This window comes from Bubalus bubalis, chromosome 9, assembly GCF_019923935.1.
Source record: "Bubalus bubalis isolate 160015118507 breed Murrah chromosome 9, NDDB_SH_1, whole genome shotgun sequence".
Lineage (NCBI taxonomy): Eukaryota > Metazoa > Chordata > Mammalia > Artiodactyla > Bovidae > Bubalus > Bubalus bubalis.
In genome coordinates this window covers 54,503,406-54,515,434 of record NC_059165.1, presented here as the reverse complement: position 1 = coordinate 54,515,434, position 12,029 = coordinate 54,503,406, and positions in this window count along the sequence as shown.

Sequence of the window (12,029 nt, the reverse complement as noted above, 5' to 3'; positions counted from 1 at the left end):
AACCAACTGCCTATGCGAAATGGTAAAATTCAAACTTCTGTTACTCTGCGTACCTCTTTGTACACTGTAAGTTCTACCATAAGTGTGACATGGACTTGGTACACAGCAAATGTCAAGGATTTGAGGGAATTAACTGAGAGTTGATTTCAGGTGAAGTTATTGCCTGGGATCCTTTAAAGACCGCTATCCTTTTTCCTTTATTGATGCAACTTGGCTTACAGGCTTTTAGTTCACCAACCACAGATTGAAGTCAGTAAAAGCATGGAATCCTGACCGCTGGACCACTAGGGAATCTCCCCATCCTTTTCAAAGAAAAGGATGCTTTACAACTACTAAACAAGAAAAGAACATGGGTTTAGTAACCAGGCTGATGTGGGTTCAAGTCCTAACACAGGCTCATGCTGGCCATTTAATCTAGAGTCAGTTACAAAAGTATTCAAGCCTTCTTTTCCCCACACATCAATTAGGAAGTAAAATACATATTTCACAGAATTATTACAACACCAGAGATAATATATGTAAAATATCTGGCACTTACTATATACCTAGGATCCCAAGTCAACAGTCATCACCATCATCCCACTATTGTTATTACATGGATGATATAATTTAATCTTTACAAATATTAAGAAATGGGCTTCCCAGATGGTCCTAGTGGTAAAAAAAAAAAAAAAATCCACCTGCCAATGCAGGAGACAAATGCAGGTTCAATTCCTAGGTTGGGAAGATCCCCTGGAGGAGGGCATGGCAACTCACTCCAGTATTTACTTAGTGCTTTCAATAGGTATGGACTGGCAAACAACTTCAGTATTCTTGCCTTAGGAACCCCATGAACAGTATGAAAAGGCAAAATGATAGGATACTGGAAGAGGAACTCCACAGGTCGATAGGTGCCCAATATGCTACTGGAGATCAGTGGAGAAATAACTCCAGAAAGAATGAAGCGATGGAGCCAAAGCAAAAACAATACCCAGTTGTGGATGTGATTGGCGATAGAAGCAAGGTCCTATGCTGTAAAGAGCAATATTGCATAGGAACATGGAATGTCAGGTCCATGAATCAAGGCAAATTGGAAGTGGTCAAACAGGAGATGACAAGAGTGAACGTCGACATTCTAGGAGTCAGAAAACTAAGATGGACTGGAATGGGTGAATTTAACTCAGATGACCATTATATCTACTACTGTGGGCAGGAATCCCTCAGAAGAAATGGAGTAGCCATCATGGTCAACACAAGATCCAAAATGCAGTACTTGGATGCAATCTCAAAAACGACAGAATGATCTCTGTTCATTTCCAAGGCAAACCATTCAATATCACAGTAAACCAAGTCTATGCCCCAACCAGTAACGCTGAAGAAGCTGAAGTTGAATGGTTCTATGAAGACCTCCAAGACCTTTTAGAACTAACACCCAAAAAAGATGTCCTTTTCATTATAGGGGACTGGAATGCAAAAGTAGGAAGTCAAGAAACACCTGGAGTAACAGGCAAATTTGGCCTTGGAACATGGAATGAAGCAGGGCAAAGACTAATAGAGTTTTGCCAAGAGAATGCACTGGTCATAGAAAACACCCTCTTCCAACAACACAAGAGAAGACTCTACACATGGACATCACCAGATGGTCAACACCGAAATCAGATTGATTCTATTCTTTGCAGCCAAAGAAGGAGAAGCTCTATACAGTCAGCAAAAAACAAGACTGGGAACTGACTGTGGCTCAGAACATGAACTCCTTATTGCCAAGTTCATACTTAAATTGAATAAAGTAGGGAAAACCACTAGACCACTCAGGTAGGACCTAAACCAAATCCCTTATGATTATACAGTGGAAGTGAGAAATAGATTTAAGGGCCTAGATCTGATAGAGAGAGTGCCTGATGAACTATGGATGGAGGTTCGTGACATTGTACAGGAGACAGGGATCAAGACCATCCCCACGAAAAAGAATGCAAAAAAGCAAAATGGCTGTCTGGGGAGGCCTTACAAATAGTGGTGAAGAGAAGAGAAGCAAAAGCAAAGGAGAAAAGGAAAGATATAAGCATCTGAATGCAGAGTTCCAAAGAATAGCAAGGAGAGATAAGAAAGCTTTCATTAGAAATCAATGCAAAGAAATAGAGGAAAACAACAGAATGGGGAAGACTAGAGATCTGTTCAAGAAAATTAGAGATACCAAGGGAATATTTCATGCAAAGATGGGCGCGATAAAGGACAGAAATGGTATGGGCCTAACAGAAGCAGAAGATATTAAGAAGAGGTGGTAAGAATACACAGAAGAACTGTACAAAAAAGATCTTCATGACCCAGATAATGACAATGGTGTGATCACTCACCTAGAGCCAGACATCCTGGAATGTGAAGTCAAGTGGGCCTTAGAAAGCATCACTATGAACAAAGCTAGTGGAGATGATGGAATTCCAGTAGAGCTCTTTCAAATCCTGGAAGATGATGCTGTGAAAGTGCTGCACTCAGTATGCCAGCAAATTTGGAAAACTCAGCAGTGGCCACAGGACTGGAAAAGGTCAGTTTTCATTCCAATCCCAAAGAAAGGCAATGCCAAAGAATACTCAAACTACCACACAATAGCACTCATCTCACACACTAGTAAAGTAATGCTCAAAATTCTCCAAGCCACGCTTCAGTAATACGTGAACCGTGAACTTCCAGATGTTCAAGCTGGATTTAGAAAAGGCAGAGGAACCAGGGATCAAATTGCCAACATACGCTGGATTGTCAAAAAAGCAACAGAGTTCCAGAAAAACATCTATTTCTGCTTTATTGACTATGCCAAAGCCTTTGACTGTGTGGATCACAACAAACTGTGGAAAATTCTGAAAGAGATGGGAATACCAGACCACCTGACCTGCCTCTTGAGAAACCTATATGCAGGTCAGGAAGCAACAGTTAGAACTGGACATGGAACAACAGACTGGATCCAAATAGGAAAAGGAGTATGTCAAGGCTGTATACTGTCACCCTGCTTATTTAACTTATATGCAGAGTACATCATGAGAAACGCTGGGCTGAAAGAAGCACAAGCTGGAATCAAGATTGCCGGGAGAAATATCAATAACTTCAGATATGCAGATGACACCACCCTTATGGCAGAAAGTGAAGAGGAACTAAAAAGCCTCTTGATGAAAGTGAAAGAGGAAAGTGAAAAAGTTGGCTTAAAGTTCAACATCCAGAAAACTAAGATCATGGTATCTGGTCCCATCACTTCATGGGAAATAGATGGGGAAACAATGGAAACAGTGTCAGGCTTTATTTTGGGGGGCTCCAAAATCACTGCAGATGGTGACTGCAGCCATGAAATTAAATACACTTACTCCTTGGAAGAAAAGTTATGACCAACCTAGACAGCATATTCAAAAGCAGAGACATTACTTTGCCAACAAAGGTCCATCTAGTCAAGGCTATGGTTTTTCCAGTGGTCATGTATGGATGTGAGAGTTGGACTGTGAAGAAGGCTGAACACCAAAGAATTGATGCTTTTGAGCTGTGGTGTTGGAGAAGACTCATGAGAGTCCCTTGGACTGCAAGGAGATCCAGCCAGTCCATTCTAAAGGAGATCAATCCTGGGTGTTTTTTGGAAAGAATGATGCTAAAGCTGAAACTCCAGTACTTTGGCCACCTCATGCGAAGAGTTGACTCATTGGAAAAGACTCTGATGCTGGGAGGGATTGGGGGCAGGAGGAGAAGGGGACGACAGAGGATGAGATGGCTGGATGGCATCACTGACTCGATGGACATGAGTTTGGGTGAACTTCGGGAGTTGGTCATGGACAGGGAGGCCTGGCATGCTGCAATTCATGGGGTTGCAAAGAGTCAGACACGACTGAGCGACTGAACTGAACTGAACTTCAATAGGTGGGGAAACTGAGTTTTAAATCACTGAGGATTTAAAGTGAGAATTTAAATCACTTTCTCAGTGTCAAACAATCCATAAATAGTACACTTTGTGTTTGCATAAAGGTCCTCAGAGCCCACACTTTTAATACTGAACTGTGTTATCATTATTACAGCTACTATTATTCCATTTTTCATTATCTTTATTATTGGATATAACAAAAGACAGTTCCGGGTAAAATTTGAAAAGCACACAATGCAATAGCTATCTTTCTGAATGGCACTCAATGGTGTGGGAAAGCAGCAGGATACTGGATTAAGAGGAGCTAGGTTTTAGTTTATGTCTACATCTTCCAAGTCATGAGACCTTAAATAAGTCTTCCACTGAGACTTTACTTCCTCATCTGTAAAATGAGCTTAATAATAACCACCCCAGGGCACAGCTTCAAAAATCAAACATTATCATGTATATGACAATATTTTGTACAGTATAAAATACAATATGAGCATGTTCGTGTCAGTTCTGTTAGTTTTACCACCATTACCAGAGGCCAAGTCATAGGTAGGTGCACAGAAACTACCTTAGTTTGCAATAGAGAGTAAGGGAAAATGTTTCTGGCTCTGGCTCCACTAAGGGAAAAACCTACCCCAATCTCACCTCAATGTTAATGGGAAAAAAAAAAATCAAATGTAAAGTGTTGTACCTGCATGTAGAGGATACGCTTCCAAGACCTATAAGAATATTTTTAAAAATAACAACAATAAAGTACTTAATCTGTCTGCCCAAGATTAAAAAATACAGAAGTAACAATGTAGGTTGTAGGTATGATGCGTGCATGCATGTGTGTTCAATCATGTCTGACTCTTTGAGATCCTATGGATTGTGGTCCACCAGGATCCTCTGTCCATGGGATTTTCCAGGCAAGAATATTGGATTGGGTTTCATTTCCTTCTCCAGAAGATATTCCTGACCCGGGGATCAAATATGCATATCCAGTAGGTCCTGCATTGGCAGGCAGATTCTTTACCACTGTGCCACCTGGGAAGCCAAATGCAATGAGTCTTGTGCAACTTTGTTATTAAAACATTACCTTAATAAAGAAACTGTGGTACATATATACAGTGGAATATTACTCAGTCATAGAAAGGAATGAACTTGAGTCCGGTGAACTGAGGTAGACAAACCTAGAACCTATTACACGGAGTGAAGTAAGTCAGAAAGAGAAAAATAAATATTGTATAGTAATGAATATACATGGAATCTAGAAAAATGGTACCAGTGAACCTATTTGCAGGGAAGGAATAGAGATGCAGACATAGAGAATGGACTGTGGACACAGTTGGGAAAGGAGAGAGGGGGATGAATTGAGAGAGTAGATTGAAATATATACACTACCATGTGTAAAACACAGAGGTAGTGGGAAGTTGCTGTATAACTCAGGGAGCTCTGTATAACTCTGGTGCTCTGTGATGACCTAGAAGAATGGGATGGGGCGTGGGGGGGATATATGTATACTTACGGTTGATTCACATTGTTGTATGGCAGAAACCAACACAACATTAAGGCAATTATCCTCCAATTAAACAAAATACCCTAAGGTTGACTTTTTACAGTGTTCTCAGAGCTTCAATAGTGCCACTAATTTTCTCTTCCCACTAATTATTTTACAAAACTAGGTAAGACAGCTTTGACTGGCCCAAGTACCAACTCCTGAAACTGGATCTTCCTGTCAGTGAAAACATCACCACCTAGAAATCTAGAAAACTGGGGGATATTTATCAGACCATCATTAACTGGAATGACAGTCATTTGGCAGACCCTACAATTCACAGAAAAGCTCTGTGTGGGCACTTTGTCCTTTAGAATCTGTGTTCTGGAGTGATGGGCAAGTCTGATCTGTTTATCTTCCTGAGTAAACTGATCATAATTGCCCACATTGGATGATAGAACCCACAAATGGTTAAGGTCATAGCTGGTTCCTCAAGGTGAGCCTCCTGATCTTAAGTTATTCTAGGGGTCAATGTGAATATTTATATTCTTTCTAATGAAGTAAGTTGGAGTGTACATGCTACAGATTAGAGCTGTAACAGTGAAGAGCACAATAATCTTGTACTATCCATGACAAGATTCTCTGCAAGAAAGTGATGATAATTAATGGAATATCCTATGTATTCCTATTGGTGTGAGATGCACAGACCCACAGCATATAAAATAAGATATCATCATGTATATTAGATGAAACATCTAGTAAATCAATAAGTCTGCAATTTATGGAAACTAAAATAATGTTCTTCTGGAATTTAGAAAGACTGTTCTCTGGGTCCCATCACATAGGACCATATGAATTCAGTAGAGTCACCAAATGATAAGCTACCTAAGGGTAGGGCTAGGTTTCTGTTGCTCAACAGTCCATCCCAACTGCTTAGTACAGCACAGGACATATACTGCAGGAACACTATAAATATTGTTGGGTGGATGGAAGAATGGAGGAATAAATGATGTCAGTAAATGTAGCCTAGCTGGCCAGAATCAGAGGCCAACATTCAGAATGATCTTGAGAAAGAAACTCTTCCCCAGTTGCTTTATTTAGCATGCTGCTGCTGCTAAGTCACTTCAGTCGTGTCTGACTCTGTGCGACCCCATAGACGGCAGTCCACCAGGCTCCCCCGTCCCGTCCCTGGGATTCTCCAGGCAAGAACACTGGAGTGGGTTGCCATTTCCTTCTCCAATGCATGAAAGGAAAAGTGAAAGTGAAGTCGCTCAGTTGTGTCCAACTCCCAGCAACTCCATGGACTGCAGCCTACCAGGCTCCTCCCTCTATGGGATTTTCCAGGCAAGAGTACTGGAGTGGGTTTCCATGAGTTTTATCCAACTACATTACCAGGGCCCAGAAAATATTGTAAGCTCATAAGATTTTCACTTGATTTATGAAACTGAAAAAAGAAGTATCACAAGCACCCACTTTGATCTGAGTTTCTATTTCAGTCCTTCTCTCCAAATCCCAACTCCATGCAGCTACGTCTACATCACAAGATCTCGTTCTCGCATCCAGTTCTTGCTACATGGATCCACTGTATCAACTTTTTTTTCTCAAGGCAATACAAATTTTTGAACAAACTTCAAAACTCCAAACTTGGTTAACATATACACACTACTACATATAAAATAGATAACTAATAAGGACTTTGTGTATAGTACAGGGAACTCTACTCAATACTCTAATGGCCTATATGGGAAAAGACTCTAAAAATGATTGGTGTACATATATCTGACTCACTTTGCTCTACATCTGAAACTAACACAACACTGTAAATCAACTATACTCTAATAAAATTTTTTTAAAACCTCCAAATTCAAGTTAAAACTTGAAAAGACATAACCAAAATGTTTTTGGAGTGTAGATGAAATACATAAGAACAGAATTTAGGGGCAAGCCATTATTTTTTGTTTGAAAAAAAGTAATATTAACCCAACTATTCCAGCTTAAGTTAGTATCAGTCAGCAAATCCCTCATTAAAGTTCAGACTCTGTAATTAAATTTAAACAGATATTATGATCTATAGAGTTATTAGTATTAACCCATAATTAATACTATTTTGCTAATACATAAATGTGTGAATAATATTCAGCAGGTCTTTCATCTGTGTGGGATGTTTATGATCGTTAAAAGTAATTATTTGCTATCAGGTATACACTAGAGCAATGGCACCCTACTCCAGTACTCTTGCCTGGAAAATCCCATGGACAGAGGAGTCTGGTAGGCTGCAGTCCATGGGGTTGCTAGGAGTCAGACACAACTGAGTGACTTCACTTTCACTTTCATGCATTGGAGAAGAAAATGGCAACCCACCCCCAGGGATGGGGGAGCCTGGTGGGCTGCCATCTATGGGGTCGCACAGAGACGGACACGACTGAAGCAACTTAGCAGCAGCAGTAGCAGTAGCAGCATACACTAGAGCAGATAAATTATATTCAAGTGCTGACGCTCTAGGTCTCAAAGCCAATCCATTCCTTCACTATATCCAGGAATACTTAACGGAATTTTTCCTAAACAACCAGGTAATTCCTAAACCTTTGTGTACAGGTGATTCTTCAAGAGAGCTGGTTAAAATGCAAATTCTAGGACTCTAATCAAAAAGTCTAGTTTAGAATTCCTAAGCAAAAGGAGCATGAGAATTCTCATTTATAATCCCAAAATTTATAATCAATTCTCATAATAATCCCAACTGATTCTGATGTACTAAGGAAAAGTCTAAACGTGGATTTATTCTTAAGCTGCACATTTATTCTAGTCATAATTTGGGAAGACAATAAATTCTAAAATGTTCCAAAATTATAGTCATAAAATTATGGAGATAATTAATATGGGACATGTGTAAAGGGGGTAGAAAAAGAAGAGCTTGGGAGAATTAATTGTTCCTTTTCAAAAGGCATGAGACTTACATAATTTTTAAAAGAACAAAACACTTTGAATGGAGAGATCTTGCCTCTATTTTCATTTCCAAAGTTGTGTTTTATATGGGATTGGGTAGAAGATTCTGCCATCAAAAGGTTTTAAAGAAATGACAGAAAAAAAATCAAGAAAATAACTGGTATAACATACAAAGTAGAACACGGTGTCTGAAAAAGAGTTTATTAGCAATAAATATTCATTGAATAAGATGAATAAATGTCTTAATGAATAATTATAGTACCACATAGGAAGAAATACTGATATATTTTTACAGACATCAGACTTTTCTATTTAAAAAAGCTTTCTTGTAACATAATTCTGGGGCCCATTCTATAAAGTGGTGTTAAGCTTGATGATGGTGTTTTTGTAAGTTTTTAGTCGGTAATCTTTTCATTCCAAGTGGCAGAAACTCTGATTCAAAGAGGTCTTAGTGTGAAAAACTAGAGAATTATAAAAGTGGGAAGACCAAGAATGGGTATTTTTACTTCAGGTACAGCTGAATCCAGAGCACAAAGTTGTTTTTCTTTTTTTTCCTGCAATATACTTTTCTCATCTCTGTACTCTACATTTCTCTGTGTTTGCTCCATTCTCATGCAAGCTTTCCCTTTACAATGACAAGAAAGCTGTCATTAGTTCCAATTCCACATCCCATGCTACCAGTAATTTTACCAGTTAAAAGAACAGAGAGTACTTTTAGGACAGTAGCTCAAGCAAAATTTCACCCAAATGAGTTCTGATTAGACCCTAGTAACATGACTTAGATTGGAGAAGGAAATGGCAACCCGCTCCAGTGCTCTTGCCTGGAGAATCCCAGGGACGGGAAGCCTGGTGGGCTGCCGTCTATGGGGTCGCACAGAGTCGGACACGACTGAAGCAACAGCAGTAGCAGCAGCAACACGACTTAGGCCACATTCCTGTCTGAATCAACCACTGTGGCCAAGGGCACATTCTTCCGCTTAAAACATACCCACCGCTGGACTTGAAGCATGGCTAGCCACACCCAAACAACATGGACTGAGAATGGAGGAATGATAATTCTCAAAGAAAAAATAAGGTGCTATTACCAGCATGAGAAATTTACTATATAAAAGACTACAAGAGATAATGTCAAACTGAAGTCCTTCTGAATGAACCAAGAGAAATGAACTTCAAGGGAAAATTCATGTGAGACTAAGTGTATTCATTATGGCATTCCTGAGTCAGAGGTATGTATAAATACGTTAGCAGTTAAGAAGGAGGAGAAACAGAAGGATGGTTGGGGGAAGAGGGAGGGGAGGACATAAGAACCTTTCTGACAATTGTGACAAAATCGTCTTGAGACATGAAGGTAAGAACATTCAGTTTGGGACACTGAGATAGGGTAGAGCGTCATAGAATTTTAGGGCTAAAAGGACTTGAAAGACCACCTCATCTAACTAAGTGGGTTGCAAATGAAGAAACAAAACATCTCAGGATTTGACTCCTTCTACATGTCCATTTCCATCTCTCACTATTTAATCCATCATTTTACTTTCTATCCCTGGAGAAGGAAATGGCAACCCACTCCAGGATTCTTGCCTGGGAAGTCCCATGGACATAGGAATCTGGCAGTCTACAGTCCATGGGGTCACAAAGAGTTGGGCGTGACTGAGCACGCACACACTTACATCTTGTCCCGTGCAGTAGTCATTTGGCCATATAGCACGTGAAATGTGGCTAGGTCAAACTGAGATGTGCTCTAAGTATAAAATACACAAAGAACTTCAAAGAGAGTGTAAAAAATGGTGTAAAATGTCTCATTAATATTTTATATTGATTGCTCATTGAAATGATATCTGGGAGATTCACTTCAGTTCAGTTCAGTTCAGTCACTCAGTCATGTCCGACTCTTTGCAACCCCATGAATCTCAGCATGCCAGGCCTCCCTGTCCATCATCAATTCCCAGAGTTTACCCAAACTCATGTCCATTGAGTCGGTGATACCATCTAACCATCTCATCCTCTGTTGTCCCCTTCTCCTCCTGCCCTCAATCTTTCCCAGCATCAAGGTCTTTTAAATGAGTCAGCTCTTCACATCAGGTGGCCAAAGTATTGGCGTTTCGGCTTCAACATCAGTCCTTCCAATGGACACCCAATATTGATCTCCTTTAGGAGGGAGTGCTTGGGTCTCCTTGCAATCCAAGGGACTCTCAAGAGTCTTCTCTAACACGACAGATCAAAAGCATCAATTCTTCTGCACTCAGCTTTCTTTATAGTCCAACTCTCACATCCATACATGACTACTGGAAAAACCATAGCCTTGACTAGAAGGACCTTTGTTGACAAAGTAATGTCTCTGCTTTTTATTTTTTTATTATTTTTTTTTCTGTCTCTGCTTTTTAATATGCTGTCTAGGTTGGTCATAACTTTCCTTTCAAGTAGTAAGCATCTTTTAATTTCATGGCTGCAATCACCATCTGCAGTGATTTTGGAGCCCAAAAAAATAAAGTCAGCCTCTGTTTCCCCATCTACGTGCCATTAAGTGATGGGACTGGATGCCATGATCTTAGTTTTCTGAATGTTGAGCTTTAAGCCAATTTTTTCGCTCTCCTCTTTTACTTTCATCAAGAGGCTCTTTAGTTCTTCTTCACTTTCTGCCTAAGGGTGGTGTCATCTGCATATCTGAGGTGATTGATATATCTCCCAGCAATCTTGATTCCAGCTTGTGCTTCCTCCAGCCCAGCGTGTCTCATGATGTACTCTGCATATAAGTTAAATAAGCAGGGTGACAATATACAGCCTTGACGTACTCCTTTTTCTATTTGGATCCAGTCTGTTGCTCCATGTCCAGTTCTAACTGTTGCTTCTTGACCTGCATACAGATTTCTCAAGAGGCAGGTCAGGTGGTCTGGTATTCCCATCTCTTTCAGAATTTTCCAGTTTATTGTGATCCACAGAGTCAAGGCTTTGGCATAACCAATAAAGCAGAAATAAATGTTTTTCTGGAACTCTCTTGCTTTTTTGATGATCCAGCGGATGTTGGCAATTTGATCTGTGGTTCCTCTGCCTTTTCTAAAACCAGCTTGAACATCTGCAAGTTCACAGTTTACGTATTGCTGAAGCGTGGCTTGGAGAATTTTGAGCATTACTTTACTAGCGTGTGAGACGAATGCAATTGTGTGGTAGTTTGAGCATTCAGAAGAGAAATGAAAAGCAAAGGAGAAAAGGAAAGATACACCCATTTGAATGCAGAGTTCCAAAGAATAGCAAGAAAAGATAAGAAAGCCTTCCTCAGTGATCAATGCAAAGAAATAGAGGAAAACAACAGAAGGGAAAGACTAGAGATCTCTTCAAGAAAATTAGAGATACCAAGGGAAGACTTCATGCAAAGATGGGCTCGATAAAGGACAGAAATCATATGGACCTAACAGAAGCAGAAGATATTAAGAAGAGATGGCAAGAATACACAGAAGAACTGTACAAAAAAGATCTTCATGACCCAGATAATCACGATGGTGTGATCACTCACCTAGAGCCAGACATCCTGGAATGTGAAGTCAAGTGGGCCTTAGGAAGCATCACTATGAGCGAAGCTAGTGGAGGTGATGGAATTCTAGTTGAGCTATTTCAAATCCTAAAAGATGATGCTGTGAAAGTGCTGCACTCAATACGCCAGCAAATTTGGAAAACTCAGCAGTGGCCACAGGACTGGAAAAGGTCAGTTTTCATTCCAATCCCAAAGAAAGGCAATGCCAAAGAATGTTCAAACTA